Source organism: Apis florea, unplaced genomic scaffold (assembly GCF_048593485.1).
Source record: "Apis florea isolate Af1SG1 unplaced genomic scaffold, ASM4859348v1 contig_3758_pilon, whole genome shotgun sequence".
Classification (NCBI taxonomy): domain Eukaryota; kingdom Metazoa; phylum Arthropoda; class Insecta; order Hymenoptera; family Apidae; genus Apis; species Apis florea.
Genome location: NW_028256839.1, coordinates 1,363,897 through 1,386,660, shown reverse-complemented (window position 1 = coordinate 1,386,660; position 22,764 = coordinate 1,363,897). Strand labels below are relative to the sequence as shown.

The 22,764-nt window shown below is 18.6% G+C and overlaps 1 long non-coding RNA gene across 2 annotated transcripts in view; it reads right to left on the bottom strand.

Annotated features, from left to right (window-relative positions):
* The window catches only part of LOC105736618 (uncharacterized), a 46,359-nt gene extending 26,718 nt beyond the window's left edge, over positions 1-19,641 (bottom strand). The window contains exon 1 of one of the 2 annotated variants that reach the window (XR_015294380.1): positions 19,590-19,641. This is a non-coding gene — a long non-coding RNA (uncharacterized LOC105736618). The remainder of the gene's footprint in view (positions 1-19,589) is intronic. The other variant, XR_015294379.1, reaches the window with a different exon arrangement.
* Positions 19,642-22,764: the final 3,123 nt, after the last annotated feature.

Genomic DNA, 22,764 nt, shown 5'->3' with positions numbered 1-22,764 from the left:
GAATAAATATATAAACTGAAGAAAATATTTATAATTTGTCAAAAAGTATATTTCTATTCAATTTTGGAAAAATGTGATATTTTGCACTGAAAGCAAACAATAATTATTTAGAAGTGTGGTTTCATCATCGATTTAAATGACCTTGAAATATCTTGACAATGTCAACATTCTGAATAACTTTTTCTTATATATGTTATCACCACTGGGTCTTAGTTTTCTAGATATTTACAAAAAACGTTTGATAAATTTAAATTTATAATTATGTTTCTTACAACATTAAATTTTTATTATATACATATTATATACGTTTTATAATAATATTATAAAGTTCAATCAAATATTAATCTCATTATGTTCTATGTTACTTAATCAGATGGAAGTAGTTTGAAATAAACTTCATCTATTATAGATGATAGATGTTTCATATATAATATTCTGTTTGTTTTCTCAATAAATAACAATCGAGAAAATAATACTAATTTCCATTGTATAACGTATAATTATCAATTTTTAATTATTAAACTCACTAAAATTTCATGTAAATTATATTTATGAAGAGTACAAATAATTGCTAAGCATAAATCATTTTCTAATAATTAATATATTAACACATTGCATTTGCAATGTTCCAAGACAAATAATATCTAATCAAAAAATATTAAAAGAGTTTGTATTATGCAGTGATATGATCAGAAAACAGAATAAAATGAACAGAAAACAGTCACTAATGATTGTTATATATATCACATACTGCTGATAAAAAATTTGATACTCTATTGCCATTCAAATGCAGAAAAATATTCAAAAATTCATTGGACAATCTAGAGCATCTTCATTCAGTCCAGATTTAGCGCTCTATGTAATAAACATTTGTTTTGATGAAAAGAAGTTTGAAGAGATTGAAGAACATCATCAACAAAAGAAGAAATAGAACAATTCTAAATAATATTTAATTATCAGGTCTTCACTTTTTATAAAATTGAAGAAATAGAAGAACAATTCAAATGTTCTTTTTAAAAATTTTAAATATAAAGTTAATATGAAAGAAAAAAATCTTGGTTATATTTGACTAATCCTCATACTTCTAATTTTTTGGTAGATTATATCTATCAACTGAGACCAATTTCTCCTGAAATTTTTATTTCTCAAAATAGTCACTATTAGAATTAATTATAACATTGGAAACTCTTATATTCCAAATGCAACGAAACAATAATTTCTAAAAATTATAATATAATAATAATATAATATAATAAATTATAATATAATAACATTTGCTTTTAATACTTTTTTCAAAATATATATATTGAACATTTTTTTTAATTCATAAGTTGAAAATTAATATAACATGTGTTTATATAACATTTCTAATGTATTCAGTTCCTATCAGAATGCAGAGATACATTACATGATTAGATTTTCGTCAAAGCTAAACGTTATATCAGATCACATAACATACCTCTAATTTAAAAGTGTCAGGGGATAATGTGAACATATTCTGTGGAAATTTTCCGAAGCTTTATTCACTTTTAGTGCTAAAGAGGGATAGCATACGATGTCAATAATCTTCTCCATGAACTGAATAGAGAAAACAAAAAATACGATAGCATGTTTGCTTTGACGATTCGAAAGAAATAATCATATTTATAGTGGAATAATTATAATCATATTCAAGCAATAGTCATAATCAAAATGAAATGCAATGGAAAATGGATTCTACGTGATGTAGACGAAAATTATCCACGTCAATGACAAAATTCAATATTCATATTAAAAAAAAATTTTGTTTTTAATTTAATAGAATAAAGAGTATAATAATAAACTGTAAGCTATTTAAATCTATTTAAAGCTTATTTTAAAGCTATTTAAAATGGATTCTACGTAATGTAAACGAAAATTATCCACGTCAATGACAAAATTCAATATTCATATTAAAAAAAAATTTTGTTTTTAATTTAATAGAATAAAGAGTATAATAATAAACTGTAAGCTATTTAAATCTGACCAAACAATTACAATAAATTAAACTGTTAACAATAATTAACGAATTTATAAGCTGAACTAGGAAAAATATTATAATATTTGTAACATTAAGTCGTCATCTGAAATGATTTACAAAATGGATTGATTAATTATTGAATAATTTAAAAAATATTTGTTTAATAATAAATGTCTTTATTTTATAGTAATGATCGATGGTTATGATGATCATTGTCATCATCTGCTTTTAGCAAAAAAAAATGATACTAAAATACATGGCAAATATAACTATTATTATAACACGTCAAATCATACAACGAAAGAAGAATATATAGAACTATATTTAAAATAAATTCAATTTGTTTTTTCAGGACCAACAATATTTTGTAATGTAGAAATAATTTAAAAACTATATATAAATTCAGTTTTTTTTATAAATTTACTCGATTACAAATGATCGTGAAATAGAATGAAGTAAAGTGAACAATAAATATATTGATAGTTAAATGAATGGGAACTTTGAAGTATATATCATGAATATCATTCGATTCGATAAAAAATTTATAAATCTTGAATCTTGAATGATTCGATTGAATTAAAAAGAATTGAAACTCTTAAAATCTTAAAAAATCTTAGAAAAATCTTGAGAGTTTTGAAAGGCTTGATAAATCTGGAAGTTTAACAATATTTAAATTTTCACTTATTTTTCCATATTTATAATTAAGCTATAAATATTGACGAAGAATAATCGAAAACAATACAGTTTCAAAATAGGATATTTATGAAATAATACTATATCACTCAATAACAAAAATTTTTTTATTTTTTTTATTCATATTTGAAAATCTATTACGTTATTTTGAAAATTTGTGATAAAATTAAAATTGTGATAATAATTTTGAAAAGTATGTGACATACAAATATACATAATAATGTTGATTGTTAGAATATAAATACTTTCAATAAATACTCTCAGTTTTAAAATGTTAATGTTATAAGATATATATATTCAATTAATTATTGATATATACAATATACATAATATACACAGTCTTGTTGAAAAAATTAAGGACAAAAAGGATAAACTACTGAAATATTGCGAAATTTTAAAACAAAATCTATAATAAAAAAAATGTTTGTTCAAAAAGTGGCTAATTTAAATGACAAGATTTAATTGTATTTTATAAGATATTCAAACCAAGGAAAAAGAATCACACATCATAAAAGAATTCTTGATTTTATCAGCAGCATATTAAAATTACTGTCATGAACCTATTAAATACTTATGGAGTTATTGAATCTATAATTTTGATTTAATTCATCATTGTTGAAACATATTGATGAATAATTTTTGGGATAATATAATATTTATTTCTAAAATAAAGAATAAATTTTATTTCTTCTTGTAAATAAATAATAATAAATAAAATAATAATAACAAAATAACTTTTAAAATGATATTAATTCAAAAATATTTCATATGAATGAGGAGAAGTTGGGGAAAAAAAGCAAGATAGTTTAATATAATGTTACAAACGAAACATTCAAATATTGATATATAGTATATTGTATATTATTACGCATTTTTAATAAGCAATGCAAATAATCAAGAAAAACAATAAAATGTCAAAAATTGAAAATAATTTAATAATAATTAAAAAAAATCATGCAATTATTTATGTTTATAATTTTGAAAAAGAAACAATTGCAATACTAGAAACATTAGCAACGTACAAAATTTTCTATGTCGAATTGTATTTTATATAGAAATGTAAAATGGTAGACAAAGAAAAACTTTTAAGGTAATTATATTCTATCGATCTAAAAGATAAAACATTAAAAGAGTTTTTAAATGCAAATGAGAAGTATGGTTTACAAATAGGATAAAATATTTGGTTTATGAACAATATCCTGATAAATAAATAAATTTATTTATTCAAAAATATATATATATAATTTATAAAATATAATTTAATATGAATTTTCTTCGATTAAATCCATTGAACTCATTAATGATTTATTTAAAATATTTATTTATAAAAAATATTTAATGAAAGTCTGTAATTGCGAATTGTGGAAAATATAAAGTATGTGTAAACGGATTCAATCATTCTGCAGAACATATTTTCTGCAGAAATAGACATTGATTCACACATTGAACAGCGTGCTAGTAAAAAATATGTCTGTGCATATTTGCATATTTTATAATTTTTTCCATCAGGAAAATTTTTTCTTTTTTTTTTTTTTCTTCTTTTTCCTAAGAAAGAAGTTTTCATGTTTTTGTTTTATTTTATGTGTATATATTTCACGCATTTACACAATGTTCGAAATGTCCACTATGAATTCTTCTATTGCATAAGTGGATCTTCGAATCCACTTGATTATATCAATATTTGATTTGATTTCATAATTACTTTTTCACAATTCTTTCTTCTAAATGTTTTCATCATTCAAAAATTCAAAGCTTTTATTGCTTCATATATTATATATCATATATATTTATAGATTTATATATTTAAAAATCCTACACAAAAGTTTTTGCTTTTATTATTAGTTGATATTTATTATATTTTAATTTTAAAAAACTCAATGGATTTAATTCCAAACATTCAAATATTATTTATGTAATTTTTTTTTGCGATTATAACAAGTAGATTGTCATTTGAATATTTTTTATCTCTTTTCTATCATGCATAAACCAAATATTTTATCATATTTCTCATAGCATGTAATAAATTTAATATATATACATGGAAAATTTCTCAGTGTAATTTTTTATATGCCGATAAAATTCGATTAACAACATATTATTAAATATGAATACGCCATTTCAAATGTTATTTTTTTTATTATTTTTTATATATAAAATTTAATATTTGCAAACTTGCAATGAGAAAATTTTTTTATTTTCAAATTTTATTGTTACTTTTTTTATTCTTATTGTTATTATTATTTATTATTTTTTAAACTTATTTATAATAAATTTTATTATTTTTATTATTATTTTAATGACAGAAATCTGCAACAATCAGCTTTTAAATTTCTTTATTTCAATCGAAAGTTAGTGTTAGGAAAGCGAAAAAATTACTATGAATTTATTAATTAATATATTAATTAATTCACTTTGCATTGATACTAAATTGCCATTAAAAATTATTTTATAATATAATACATTTTATTCTATCCACATGTATCCATCATATATTATAAAAAAATATGCTTATCTGTCTTTTATTCATCTTTATTGCATTTTATCATATACAAGTCGACATATATATATATATAAAATTTTGTTCTGTTAATTCTTGTACGCATAGCCAATGATAGAAATACAATTGATCTTTCTTCAAAATTTTCCAAGAGAAAACAAAAATAATTCTTTGATGCTGCTTCAGTTCACGTGTTCAAATGCTTGAATTATTTTCAATTTTTTAAAATAAAATTATTCTTCTTGTTTTCACTTATTCCAAATTTTTACTATGCTTTTAAAAACTTTTATATGTTAATTCTAATAAACATTGAATTTTTTTATTTGATTTTTTTTTTACATCGGAAAAAGTTTAATTTTTTGCTTTGTATTTACTTTGGTCTATTTTTATGTAGTTTGGCTTTCATCATATCGTTGTGAATTGAATCTCATAGAATTATAATTTAAAAAATTACTATAAAAAAATATAATATTTTAATTTCAAGAAAAAAATTTGTTTTATGAATGAATAGAGCAATAAAATTAATAATTATTTGTAAAAATTGAAAAAGATAATAAGATCGATCACATAATAAAATTGAAAATAAATTTTAGGAATTAAATTACATTTTAGAAAAAATTATAAATAACGAATCTCTAAAAATAGAATCTTTTATAATTATATTTAAATAATTTTGATAATACTATCAATCATTCGAAATCAAACATTGATATTGATTCTGAATAAAAAAATTTATTATTTATACCATTTTTTATAATTTTATTTATTCTATTATTTAGAAATATTGATAATGAGCAATTCCATAAGTAAAAGTAAAAAATTATTGTATCGCTATTGTTGGAATAATACCAACCACGAATCTATCTAGTGAATAAAATAAAATTTAATATATATAATTAATTTTATTGCCATTATAACTGATTGTCGATGTTATGTTTTCTTTATTTCAAGAAAAGAGAAAAATTAATACATATTATCAAATAATTAGTAATAGTATTATTGAAAGATCTCTCCCTCAGCCGTAATTGACATGATTTACAAATGATTAAGATAAATTATAAAGTTTAGTTAAAATGTGTCTTCATTAGATGAATCATATAATGGAAAAAGGCTAAAAAGCACAATTTTAATATCAGGAATATCGATTATAATATATAAAAAAATTTTTAATGATTTTACAATTTAATCAAATTTTATTTTTTCACGAAATATTAATGAACAATTTTTTATTTTTTCATGAAATTTCGTAATTTCGTATTCGTCGAAGCACAATAGATTGTATATGAAAGATATTTCAAGAGAATGAAATTAATGTTTTAATGAATTTTCATTTCTTTAAATTTTGTTATAATATATTTTATTATGTAATATATAATTTTATAATAATATAATTTTGTAATAATGTCGAATAATTTTAAATTAAATTAAATTTTTTAATTAAAAAATGTTTAAAATTTAATGTTTTATCACTCTGCTAAAAAAATTTCCTGAGTTATTGTACATTATTGTACAAATATTTAAAGTGACACAGATTAAAGCAATAGTTTATTTGAAAAAACGCAGTTAGAAAGTTAATAACATTAATGAGAATGGTAATACACTAAAAACAGAAATTATATTATTGCATTATGATCATTACTCGATAAAGTCTAACATATAAGTATAAGATATACAAGTATAAAATAATATTAAATATAAAAAAACAGTAAAAGTTCAAACAAGTCTATTAATGAGTAACATTCAAAAACAAATCAAATAAAGCATTCAATGAATAGACATAAAAAAAAAAATGATAGCTCAAAAATGAGCGAATATTAATTCAAATCAAACAATCAATGAATAAATATTAAGAAAAAAATCATTTTTCCCAATCAAAATCATTGGATATGCATAGATATGGTGTATACTTAATAAGTATAAGTTAATTTTTGTAAGATATAAAATATATATGTGCAATGCACAATATATATAAAAGAGAATTGAAATAATTCACGTCGAAATAATTTCACACTGGAATATCATTTATTCGTAATATATTCTCAATATATCAAAAGAATACAAAGAATATCATTATCTAGTGGATGAAATGCGTCCTTCGAATTATCCAGAAACCTACCAATAATATTAAAAACTCTCTATATTAAGCCATTCATATACTTCTATTCTGGTCTGGTCAAAAGAAAAAAGAATTTTTTAAGATTTTCAAAGAACGGTTTAGATAATGAAACATCGGTTCTTTATGAAAAAAAAAAAGAATTTCTGAAGATTGTTATAAGATGGTTTAGATAATGAAACACGAGCTTTCTATATAGAAGAAAGAATTTCCGAAAATTATTGAGATTTAGATAATGAAATATAAACTTTCTATGAAGAAGAAAGATATCACTCCAGGTAATTTTTGATCAAGAATGAAGTAAAACAGTAACAACAAAGATATATTAGAATGTCATTTCATAAGATATTTTCAATATTTCAAGAGGAAATCAAACAATATTATGGCCTGATGAATAAAGTCTATAAATTACTCAGAAATATATAAACATTGTTAGAACATTTCTATATAAGCCATTTATAATATTTCTTTGCTTGATTTAAAAAAAGAAAAAATTTGTGAAGATTGTTAGCATTCTTGATAAAGATATCTTCAAGCAAATAAGAAGATTTCACTCTATGTGTAAAGTCTTTGATATTTTGAGCAATCAAAAACTAATTGTAAAATTATACCAACAAACTTCTGGATTATATTGAAAAATTATGATACGAATTATGATTAAAGAAATAACAAAAAGTAAAAATCTTTAAATGAAATTCTATTACATATATCATTAGATCTTTTAAATTTTACAGATCTATTAAATTTGAATTTATTGAAAAATCAAAAGAAATTATAGAGTAAATAAAACATTTAATTATGGCTTAGATGGTAGCAATGGATACAAATAATAAATAAACATGCAAAATATAAATAAAAATTTGAAGAACTGAAATTGTATTTTTAGATCGTTCCTTTTTTGCAATAATTGTAATATCATTGAAATTTTCGACAAACAATATTGTAATTTTATGAAATAATAAAATATCTCATTCTATTCTATTTCTGGAGACAAGTAAGATTATAATATATTAAAAAATCTAAAATTTTTAAAAAAAAGAAGAAGAAATCGAAATCACGAAATTAAAAATTTAGAAGAAAAAAAATTGAAATAATGATCTAAATGGAATGACTGAACGGATGGATAATAAAAGAAAAAGTAAAATATTATTTAAGTAGTAAAACTGACAAAGAATAAAGAAATTATGTTGTGAATATAAGAAAAAATAAAGAGTAATAATCCCTTATTTAATATAACAAGTTATCTCGGATTAAATGTAATATATAAAACGAAGAAATCATGAATTAATTTGATATTAAAATTTGCATAATACATCAATAATACATCGATAATATACCGATTTGAATTATCTCAAATCGATTTTATAAATGGGCAGATTACTATAATATCGATTCAAATAGTGCAGTTAATTTTTATTTTTTCTCGGTAGAGGGTAGTGCATCTTCTTTCTTTTTGAAATAGATGAAAACTTCAATTGGACATAAAATTTTGCAATAATTCTATTCCATGATTATACAAAATATTTAATATCAAATCGATTTTATGGGCAGATTATTATAATATCGACTCAAATAGTGCAATTAATTTTTATTTTTTTTCGGTAGAGGGTAGTGCATCTTCTTTCTTTTTGAAATAGATGAAAACTTCAATTGGACATAAAATTTTGCAATAATTCTATTCCATGATTATACAAAATATTTAATATCGAAGAATTATTAAAAAATAATAAGATTTCGTTAACATGAAAAATCTTGGAATAAGAACAATAAAATTAATATGAAAAATTTTAAAACTTCAAGTATTGCTAACTTCTTGTCAGAAAATAGCTGAATGTATTATGTCTCTTTATTTCATCATCTGTATATTTAAATATATAGCTATTGCTATTCAAACAATTATTCATATAGAATGTTATATTACATTATATCATAAAAACTAATATGTGGGACTTAGATAAAAATCAAGAAAATATCAAATTCAATATTTATCTTTTATAAAAAATTATTATTTTAATTATTTTAATTTAAATTTCGATTCGAATATTTTGTTAACAAGTGATAATTGTGATCTTAATATTATTTTAATATTATTTCATTATTACAAAATCACTGAATGAATAGTTATCAATTGTTGTTTCCAATTAACAATAATTTGACGTAATTATTGACAGATATTTTCATACATAACTTTCAATGAGTTCAAGATAATTTAGACAACTATGATAATATGATAAAATAATTTTTATCTTTTTTTAAATTTAATTTAAATTTGTCAATTGTCGATCAATAAATTCATCAATCACAAGGTTCAATGACACGGACTTACTGGAACTTAATCGGTAAATTGAAAAAATATTTCATTTTCCACTATCAAATAAATATTGATTAGCTGATATATATTTTCATATTACCGCAAATTTTTGACTATTGACTAGTTATAATTACAATAAGGAATTGTATTAAAAAAACATGCATTAAAAAATGAATTTTTATTTTAATCTATTGTTTGATCTTATCTTTTATTTTTGTTATGTAAAACATTTTAATAAGCTTATTAAAACTTGTTTTTTAAAACTTTCTATCAAGATAAATAATTGTGAATTTTCTTAAAATCTATAGAATCATAAAAAATTTTAATTAACCACTTTCAAAATTGATCAATTTCTATTATTTTTTTTTTTTTTTTAGATTATTTTTATAAAAAAAATTCTAAATAAAAATTCATCTATTGTTCTCTGATTACTGCATCTCTGATTAAAAATAATCATTCTAATTTTTAAATTTACCTCATGTATCTAGCATTTTCTTTCAAATTAAATCATCTTTTTTTACTTATTTCGAATTCAAAAGAAGAAAACTAATATGGTTATTAGTTAACATCTCGTGTAACATAAAAACAAGAACTTGGGAACCCACAGTTAATATCATTTTGAATCTCTAGGCTTTAGATACGTTAAATAATATATCTATTGCATATTACAAACATTTATTTATGCTATATCTTGTTTATGATTCAATAACGTCACTACCATTTTAACCAACAGATGATTCTTATTTTTCAATAATCTGTGTCAGAAGCAATCTTACCGTCAACAGAAACAGTAGAATGCCAAAGCCATTTTTAGACTCAACTATAATCATCTAGTAATAACGTGTCCTATAATATCACGGCTGTGCATGAAACTTTGAATAGTTAAGAAAAAAGAAAAAAAGATATTTTAGCAAGAAAATGGTAATCTCGATAAAATAAGGGAAAGAAAACTAGAAAGGAATGCAGTAATAATATAAAGAGAATAAAAGAAGAGAAACAAAAAAAAAAAGAAGAGAAATGAGATAGATAAAAAATATAACAAATGATATAAAAATAAAAATAGAAATGTAACAAATTCTATTCTAAATTCTATAAATTTTAGAGTATTTGTGAAAAAAAAAATAAATAAATAAGAAAATTGATATATGGAGAAACGAATACTTGAGCAATAAATATTGGTTAAAGAAAAAAGAATATATAAAAAAGAAATATAAAATAGAGAAAAACTAAAAGAAAGATATAATAAAAATATTAAGAAAAAAGAAAACAGAAAAAAAATAGTGATTAAAAAAAATTGGAGAAGAAAAGAAGAAAGAGAGAAGAATAATAAAGAATAGAAGAAAAATATTCGAAAGGAAAATAATTAAAATAAAAGAAAAGAAAAAGTAAAGTTTAACACAACAAGATAATAATAAAAGATGGAAATATATTCTAAGCAAATGCAGAAAGAAAAGGAGTGTTAATAAAATGAAATTTAAAAAACAAAGTTAAAAATAGAAATAAAAAAAGATAGAAAAAAAAGTGAGAAAAAGAAAAAAATTCTAATAAGGAAACAAACTATAAAGGAATATAAAAAGAAAAAATAGGAGAAAAAAGAAGAAAAGAGGACATTAAGTAAAATTAACAAAAAGAAATATGACATACAACAATTAAAAATCAAGATAAAATAAGATTTCATAAAAAATTTCATAAATACAGTTGAAATGACAAAAGAAAAGTAATAAAAAAAAGTAAAAATAACTAAATAAAAATATACTCGAATTTTATTTTGTATAGACAGTAATAATAAATAATAATTATAATATAATAATGTTTGCCTATATTTAATAAATATAATTATTTTTAATTTATATAATTATCTTTTTCGTTCGAATATAATTCGATACTTAATATAATTGTGAGATTCTTGAATTTGCACAACTGTCATAAAGAAATATCAATAAAGATCTCAAGCTACAATATTAATACAATATCGATCAAAAACACGAAAAATTTCAAATATACAGAGTATTAATGTTACACGAGCCCGAAAACTGACTCTCCATAACTAGTTTTGTTTTATTATTATTATATTTATTTTATTTTATTTTATTTTATTATTATTTATAATTCAATATTTTTTTATACACAGATACAAAATATTTTATATATATATAAAATAAAAAAATATATATATATATAAAATCAAAAATATATATATCAAAAATATCATTAACAATGATTGTCTTGTTTGTCATGATGTTTCACACTGTAGCCGTCAATGCTCGTAACATATATTCACGAGACTATTTTGAAAGGTTAATTTTAGAAATCAAAATAAATACAATAGTTGCATTTACAACAAAAAATATTACAATTAAGATTTATTTAATTAAGTTCTAAACAATTTAAATTTCCGTTAGATAAAGAAATATAATGAGGCAATATTGTGACGGAAATAGAAAGTTTCTATCTTTGTCTCATTTCATTTAACACAAATTACAATTGTTTATAAATAATAAATAAATAAACTTAAATCAATATTTTTATATAAGATTTTATGTTTATTTTATTCTCTAAAATCAAACCTTTAAAAAATTTCATAAATATATTAACATCCTATTGGTATATTAGTAAATATTGATATCAGTTAGAAATGACTTTGAAATATTTTTGACTTTGAGATATATATCTCGTTTCATTTCAAGACATTACTATGTTATGAATGTTTAGATTTATTATAATCTAAAGATTTATTATAATATTATAATCTAAAGAAGGAAATATTCGTTTTTACATTGCAATTGCAAAAATTATTATTGCTTTAGTCACTTTGTTGATTTCTAATCGATAAAATTATTATGAATATAATAAATTACTTACTGTTTATAATTTATTATCATTAGTTTTTTTTAATTATTATTATTTAATTTAATTATTAATATCTGTAACCAATTTATTATCATTCATTTATTATAATTTTTTTACTCCTTTTTCTGATTTTTCTTCTTTCTTTTTTTCCAATTCATAAAATGTTTACATAAATTTATCAGAATTCAAAAAATCATAAAAAAAATAATTTATTATTATATATCTTGTCCTCTTTTGATATTTATACAGATTATAATTTTCTAATAATTATTTTTAAAGTTTTCGTATCTTTAATGGTACATTTTCTTTCGATTAATCTAATCGATTATTTAATTTAATCCAAATATAAAAGAATATGCTTAATTCTTATGGTATATAATATGTAAGTACATCATTCCTTAACAATTCAAGCCGTATGCTTGGGATCATTATCTTGTTAAAAGATCTAATTCATTTCCAAACGAATTAAATTTTTTTTTAAATTATCTTACATAAAAAATTTCATATCTATATCTTCACAATTTTTTAGACTAGTAATTGATTATACTGATTATATAAAATCAATTTTTTTTTATAAAAAATCATATAATTACTCTATTTAATTATCAATGAATTATAGTAATTGTAATTATAAAAGATCTACATATAATCTATAATTTATTAATTGCAAAAAAGTTATTTAACGAAGAAATATAAAATTTTAGAAAATTAAAGAAAGATTAGATATTTTAACATTAATAAAACATAAATATAAACTATATTTCTCAAATTCTCAATGAGTATAAAAATGACCAACATATAAATAACAAAAAAAATTTTTGACGCAATCTAATATTAAGAAATATATATTAAGAAATATAAAGAAATATGAAGAAAAAGTGAATTTTCATATCACAAAAATATTGATTACATTAATTCTATATTATCAATCATGTTCGTCTTGAAGAATTAAAATTAGAGGATCCAATGGATAAATAATTTTTTTTCTATAAATTTATGAAAATATATTTTTGTTTTTCATTGGATTTCTATTTATACTATTTTTTATAATTACTAATAATTATAAAAAATAATATAAATTTAAAATATTATTACATAGAAATCATTTCATACATAATTATTTCTTGTATATCTTAAAAAATTATTATTTTAGTAATTTATTATATATATATATTATATGTAGCTACAAAAAATATTTGCATATAATTAATAATTTATTTTGAAGTGTTTTTATCAGATTATTTTAATATTATTAAATATTTTATATGTATTTTATTTAAATATTCTATGTATTAAATATTTATTTAAATTTTATTTAAATCATATTTTTGCACTATATCAGATTATTAATAAATGATAAATAATTAATACATAAATCCTATAATAAATACAATGACATACAAATATTTTTTATATTTCAAATAAATATTTTTTATAAATATATCCATCACTATGACTTCAAGTTTTTCAAATATTCATTTAAATAAAACTATTTTAATAATTGTTTCTAATTTTTTTTGCTTATATTATACTCACCAATGATAAGGTAGATATGCATTAATCTATTGTGTTATCAGTCATTTTTTGAACATTATTTGCAATAAAATTTTCATTATTCGACAACTTAAATCTTTTAAAATTCTTGATCAACTGCAAAATATAATGTATTTCTTTTTTATTTAAAAATTAATTTCAAAAAGTATTAAAAATTTTGAAAATTAAATAGAAAATATGATTATTATAAATATTATTATTAATAATTATTTTAAAATAGTTATTTCTAATAGCATTATTTGGAAATATAAAAAAAATAAAAATTTTGAAATTTTAAGAATTTAAATAATATATTATATATTTCGTTATTTCTTTATCTTTGTTTCAAAAGAAATAATCATTAAAATAATGTCAAATTTGTATTATACAAAGAAATCAGAATCTGTTACATTGTTTCAACCAGTTGCAATGGATATTTTTATACAAAATAAATTAAATATAAATTAATTTAAATTATATTTCTTGCGATAAGAATCATGATTTTACTTTATTTTACCTTACGTAAGATCAATTCTTGCTGATAATGTTCAGCTTTTTATAGCAATATTTTTTGTTAAATCATTAATTGGAGATGGAATTTATTCAAATTTAACAATAAATTTTGATAATTTCATATCCAATAATTTAGCATATCAAACAATCTGATATGCTGAACATAATATCCAATTATTATCGTATATATTATATATTATATCGTATATGTATAAATCATTCGTCAATCATCACAATTCCTATATAATAGTTCAAGAAAATACTCGAATACTTCGAATACTTATTAAACTTCATTGAAACTTTAAACAATAAAGATATATGTGTTACATTTGATTTTTTAAAGATTTTTAATATTATAACTACAATAAGATACAAGTATCAAGATTATATTACTCTAAAATAAATTCGAAAATATTTGTAGAAGTTAGAGAAAATTTTTTAGAAATATAGAAAAATAGATTATAAAAAAGTATTTATTGCATTATTTCTTATTATTTCTTATTATTTTATTAATATTTAATTAGTTCATCTTTGATAAAGATGAATCTTAGGAATAATATCTCTAAAATATAATATATAGAAAACTATTTTCTATATTGTTCATATTTCAATAATTATCTATTTTAATAACGTTTTGTTATTTATTTTAATTGTTTAATTTTTTGCCTTTATTAGATCATAAATTTCATATTATGATAATATGATTTCATAATATATATTTTATAACAATTGAATATGAATTTCATATTTCCATTTTAATATTCTATTTTGTTCAAACATAATTACGTTCATTAAAATGTAAAATGTTAAATTTATTTTCGTCAGAAAATATAATGATACTTCAGAATAAATGATATTATTTATATTATTAATATACGGTTTCTTATTTGTATATTATTAATATACGGTTTCTTTATCTATTTTATTCTGATAAAAAACTATGTTATAAGATTTTTCGATAAAATTTTAAATGAATGATTTTTTTTCAAATATAAATTGCGCAAATTTCAAAATCAAGAAATTTTTTTTTTTCATAAGTAATTAATTTCTTCTTTTTTTTTTTTGACGATTTCTAATTATCGACTTTCACGGATTTTATTTGTAATATTTTCTGTATTATTCTTTTTAATAATAATTATTAAATAATTTAATAAATGACATCATTGACATATTTTTACTAAAAGAATCAACTATCTTTTTGTAAGATTTCCTTTCCTTATAAAGATTTAACAGTAACTTTTTTTCGCACTTTTATATTTTAAATTTTTCGAAAAATAAAGATTATTAATTTTTCAGTTTTTATTTTTTAATAAATTATATGAATATAATTATAAATATAATTATAAGAATAATTATAAGAATTGCTGAATTGATTTATCTAGTAAAATATATAGGGTACAGATACAATCAATTAAAAAAATATTAACATATCTTAGTAACAATAATAAAATAATACAATATCAAAAAAGTGTACATTTTAATAATAAAAACTTTTTAATTAATTAAATATAAATTATAAATTTATAAATTTATAAATTTATAATTTATAAATTTATAAATTTTTTTTGAACAATTTTTTTCTGATAACAAAATTAAAATTGAAATTTTTATAGAAAATTTATATATTATTTTATAGAAAATTTTTATAGAAAATTTAAATATAAAATTTAAATTACAGAAAATATAGAAATTTATAAATCAAGTCAGTTCATTTTGATTTCAATATTATCCTTCATGATTTTGTAATATAAAAAAAATATTGTTATAATAAAATATAAAGAAATTTTAAAAAATTCATTTAACTTTTATATTAGTATAATTATATAAAGTATAAACAAAAAATTTTCAAGAAAAAATATTTACTTACATAATCAATTTTTCGATAAATGTTTCAACAACATACAATCATATTGTTAAAATCTACACAGTAGAAGTTTCGTTTCTTACTACTGTATACGTTTCCACAGTATAACATGGGTATAATTTAATTAACAATTGATTTACCTATAACTATAAATATTTAACACGCCAAGCTTATTAAGCGATGTCTTGGCATGAACTGAGTTAGATCCTAACATTTATTATGTAAATTCAATGTAAAAACGTTTCTAAATAAATAAATATTGTATAAATTCAGCATAAACACAGTTCGTCTTTAAGTATTCGTTTACTTTTGTGACCCTTTTTTTTGCATATATATAACGAATATTCTTTAATTTTCATAATTATCTAACTTATTTGAAAATTTATATAATTTGAAATTTATAACTCGAATTAATATTTATACACCACGATTTGCAAGAAAATATTTCTCTATATATACATATATTTGTTTATTTTAATCTAATTGAATTATCTTTTAGTAATTTCATTATAGTAACGGAAACAAATAAACGATAAATGAAATAATGATGAAATTTAATATGAAAAAAATATTCGGATACATCAAATTTATATTAATTTATTTAAATAGCAATTTTTTATAAAAATTAATTATACATAATACTATACTTAATACTTAATATTTCCTTAATATAACATGTTTTCTGTGACATGTTTTAAACAGTTTAACGTATTAAAAGTTATCTTTTATTGATAATAAATTTCATATTTTATTTTTATTTTTTATTTTTCTTTAATATGTACATATTCGATAGTTCAACTCATATAAAAATAATCGAAAAACAAATATAGAGCAATAATCCTTTGTAAATCATGATGTTCGAATATCGAGTTATTATGTACAATGTTGATATCTTGCTTAATAATAATATTATTTGTATCTTATTATAATAATACAAACAATAATTATATATAAATATTATAATAATTATTTTGAACATATTGTAATATTTTAGATTGTCCCAAAATGTTCTAAATGTTCTTTTCGTTATTAGCACGCGTAAATTTTCATTATTTTATTTTGAAAAATATTTTTTTTTTTCAAAAACGCGTGTCCTTCTTCTTTTCAAATATTAAAAAATTAACAAATTATACTATATATATTTTTATATATAATATTATATTATATATAATATATATATATATATATTTTATAATTACACATCAAATGAAATAATCAAATGATATAATAATTCTCCTTAAAAAAATTAAAAAATTAAAAAATAAAAAATAAGTTTTTCTAATGATACTACCTGTATTTCTCAAATAACAGTATGAAAGTCATTTTGGTTATTTTAGCCAAATGGAATTCCGATATTAAGATATTTTGTACGTAAGATATATAAAATTTTACAAATGATAAAATCATTTATCTTATAAATATAAAATGTTATAAATATAAATTATATAATAAAAAATCATTAAAATATCTACAATAAGTACTATCAATTTCGATTACTATTCTAGAAAAATAAAATCATGAAGGTTTTAAAAAAATATATATATCTGTATAAAAAAAATCTTTCGAAACAACTTAATAAACATATTTATTGTTTAAAATTTCAATAGCCAATTTTCGAATATTTTTTTGAGCTATGCATTTATATTATTTTTATATATTATCTTATTATACTATAGAATACTATATAATATATATTTATTTTCATATTTAATAAATTGCATTACTATATTTTAGCTTTTTAATCTTATTTTTCTCGTTCTATTATATTTGAAATATAATTAGTTTAATAATCCAATATATATAATAATTTCATCAAATTAAAATTTCTAGATATTGTCAAATTTTTATTATACAAAATGATTCAAGTAAATGTTGTTCACTTTGATAAAAATTATCTCAATAATAAAACATTAATATTTACCGACTTTTTCCATCTAAAAAAACATGTTAAGATGTTATTAATTTTTTTTTTCCCAATATTTATCTCAAAAAAATTTTACACAAATTTTTTTTTTAAAGTTGCAGCACTAAAGTTGTAGCTATAGAATAAGTATATAATATATATTTATATAAAGAAGTCTATGACAAAAAATAAAACAGTAAGTTGATGAATAAATTTAATAAAAAAAAAAAGAAAAATAATTGAAAAACTTGAATATATGTATTTTTCCTAAAAAAAAATTATTAAACTATTAAATATCAGATTGAGATCACTAGAAGCAATATTAATATATTACTAGAATTATGGAATTAAAATCATAATTTCAGTACTTTTTTTTTTTTTTTTCTTTATTATGAGCAAAAAAACTGTATATATAACTGCAACTATAAATAGATTGAAATTATAATGAAACTGGAATTTCTTAGTTTCAGAGAAAATAAAAAATTAGCATTTATTAAAAAACAAACGAGTATTGATTTTAGCTGACTATAGCTATAATCTTAATGAGTATTTTTGGTAATTTTATATTTTTAATGATCATAAATTGCATAAAATATTCAAATCTTGAATTTTTAAATCATATTCCTCCTAATATCTTTACCAAATTCCATGAATCAGAAAGTATTTTGTTTTAAAAAATGTATAGAGTTTATAAAGTTTTTTCAACAAATTCTTTTTTTATTACTACATAATGATACTACTCATATGAAAAACATATTTAAATTTAATTAATCTCTTTAAAAAAAATCTTTTTTTTTTCATATGTCTTTCAATTTATTATTTACATACATTGTTGATTTAATATCTATTAATTAGATTTAATATATGAAGCATTAGTAATGAAACATGGAATATGAATATATATATATATATATACTTTATTAAGAAAAAAATATATATATATAATATAAAAATATTATGAATTCTATTTCAATTAAATAAAAAATTGTAAATGTATTTATTATTTAATTAACAATGAAGTTCAAATTAAAATAATGCATAAAATAACATTTCTTAATAAAATAATATCTGTAAATTCTATTTACATAATATATGTGTATATGTAAATATAAATGTTTTATAAAAACATTTCAAGTTAACCTCCAATTGATATTTAGTTTATTAAAAGAATGATAATCTATTTTTTAAAAATAATATATTTATAGTTACGTATAAGAAAGAAAAAGAAAAAATATATAAATAATATAATTATAAAATCAAACAATAACATCTAAAAAACAAAAACCACATTTAAAAAACTTTTCACTACTTACCTATACTACTTTTCAACATACCGCCGATTAGATTAAATATATAAATGATGTCACTATAGCATCTAAATAAACCACATATATAAACTTTATATAATTTTGTAAAATAAAAAAAATTTTAATATCTTAAAATTATTTTCATCATTATTATTATTTTATTATCATTTTTAAATTTTATATAATATTTTATATAATTTTATATAATATATATAATAACAAAATAAATCACAAATTTCGAGCAAAATAAAATTTAGCAAAAATTTATATTATTATTATTCAATTATTGATTAAATTACTATTGTTTCGTTATATTCTTGCTTTATATAACAAAACATATTCTTATAAGTAAACATGTTAAAATTATTAGCAAATTAATAAAAGACAACATGTTAATTATGTGATATATCCAACGAAAATTATCACATACAAATTTATTATACAAGCATATTAAAAAAAATCAAAAGTTATTTAGTTATATGAATTTTTATATTTATATAATAATGTATTTAATTTTTAAAAAATCAGTTAATTATCTAGTATAAATCAATAATTTTATTCTAAAAATTAATAATCTTATGAGCATTAATTCCACAGTATGAAATATGACCAATGTAAACTACAGAAAGCAATAAAACAATCGATTGTTAATGATATCAAAGATATCGATCTAGTAGAATTGTTTCCAGAATACGGAGAATATCTCTGCTTTTCGTAAAGACTATATCACTATATAAAATATCGAAATATAAATAATTGTAAATAAACTAAAAATGATTAGTTTTCGAATTCTTGGAATATAGTCACATATGGAGGATATATTTTAAGAACAACATCTTATAATAATCATCAAATTTGTTTAGTGTTGTTTGTAGTTTGATAGTGTTTTCGAAATCTTAAGATTTTTATAGAAAGTTAAATTTATTCATTCAAAATTTACTTTCATTAACTATATAGAAATTGTTCTTTATGTTCTATATTATAAAGACTAACCAATATCAATACAATGATTTATTTTCTTTCTGAAATGACAATCATTCTCAAAAGCATTACAAGTAATATATTGGCATATTTTGTTCAAACTTTATTCTGTTAAGAATAATTGGTTTTTTTTAAAAAATTTTTTCCTTTATCTCAAAATTTTGCAAAAATTATTTAATTAGCCCAAGCATACTTAATCGAAGATGTTTTATATAAGAACAATTATAAGGAAATCAACAAAAGACATTTAAATCATTTTTATTTTGATAAAAATGAAAATCATTTTTATCCAATTTTTGAATTGTGATAAATTCTTTTAAAATATTTGCATTTATTCATGATATTTGTAAAAACTATATTTCTGATTTTATTATATTCGATAGTAGCTTATATCATTGTAATCTTCCCATCAATTTAATTCAATATTGAATTTTCTTATTTCAGATTATATATAGTATTATTGTTATATAAATTGAATTTTTTTTTGTTTATAAAAATATCAAAATATTTCTAAAATTCTATATCTTTTTTGCAAAAAATCTCTTGTATAAACAAATCTTTTTTACGACTAATTCCTTTAATTGTAAGTAATAATTTTTTTTAAGTAAACCATGAAACATATTTATTTTTATTTTTATAATAATCATATTTTAATACTTTTGATTTTATTGAAATCGATTTTTTTCTTATTAAATTTCTTAATTTTAAATATTAGTAATAGATGTAATTCTCAAATTTTATCTTATTTTTCGTAATTTTTCATTTTTCATCGAATTTTTTTTTTCACTTAAATTTATTTTTTTTAAAATGTTTAGATCGTAATTTATCATCATATTCAATTATTTATATATATTATATTATTAATTTATAGAAATATATCATTAATTTATTTATATTTAATATATTTGCAATATATTGTAAGATTTTGCCCTTTCAATGAAAAATATCTATAATATAATATAATATTAATATTATATATATTATATTAATACTAATATCTCTTTGTCTCCTATTATCTTTGTTTTTATTGCAATTATGAATATTTTTTTACATTAGTAATATAATTTTAACATCAGCTAAATTATAATTCAAACAGACCTGAATTTCTCATTTATACGTTATTTTGAAATATGGAGAATTTTTCATTTACCAATTCTTTTTTCTTTTTGTTGATGGTTTATTTATTTTTTAGTTATGATTTATATTATTAAATATTTTTCTTCAAAATTTAAAGAATACTTGTTAAGATATCTAATGTTAATATTTAGTACTTAATAAAATTGTTCATAAATAAACTGAAATACCTATAGTTTTTTTTACTTATTACTATAAGAAGAATTTCTGAAAACTTTTTCATATTATTATAAATAATGATATATATAATAGAAAAAATTTTATTTCTATAAATATTTACTACTATAAATATAATGATAAAAAAAATTATATTGCATTCACAAATCCTATATTTTCAAAAGTAATCATGATATGAAATTTTAACTTAAACTTTTTTTAATTAAAAACATTTCAAACATTCTAATTAGATTAGTTTATTAATTAATTTATTTTTTCCATTAATTTCATTGATTTTTAAATTATTTGAAAATGATTATTAAAGTAAAATTTGTTAAATGTGGTTAATATTTCCTATTATTTTTATGAATTATTATGAAGTAATAAATCCAAAAAATATTTTATATTACTAAATAAAATTTTTCCTTTACAAAAGTAACATTTATAATAATTTTTAATCATATTTTACCACAGAATTGAAATTTAAAATTATTTTGAAATTACCAAGAATCATTTTTTATCATATAATTCTTAAGAATTAATTAATTAATTATAAATATTATAAAAAAATATTGAGAAAATATAACTTATTTAATTGATTGAATTAAATTAGTATCAGAATTTATTTCAATTAAAAAAATTTAATCAATTTATTACAATTTTTATATTATATTATTAAAAAAGGAGTAAAAAATTATAATAAATTTTGTTTTTTTGTCATTTAACTATTCATTTTGAACAGCAATAGTAACAGCAATTATTTTCCATTAATTCATATTTATTATATTGATTTAAATTCTAATAATTAATATTGATTTTGTTAATTCAAATCCCTTGATATTAATTAAGAAAGTAACTAATAACTTTATTATAATATAAATACACACATAATTATTAAGTGCTACATTTA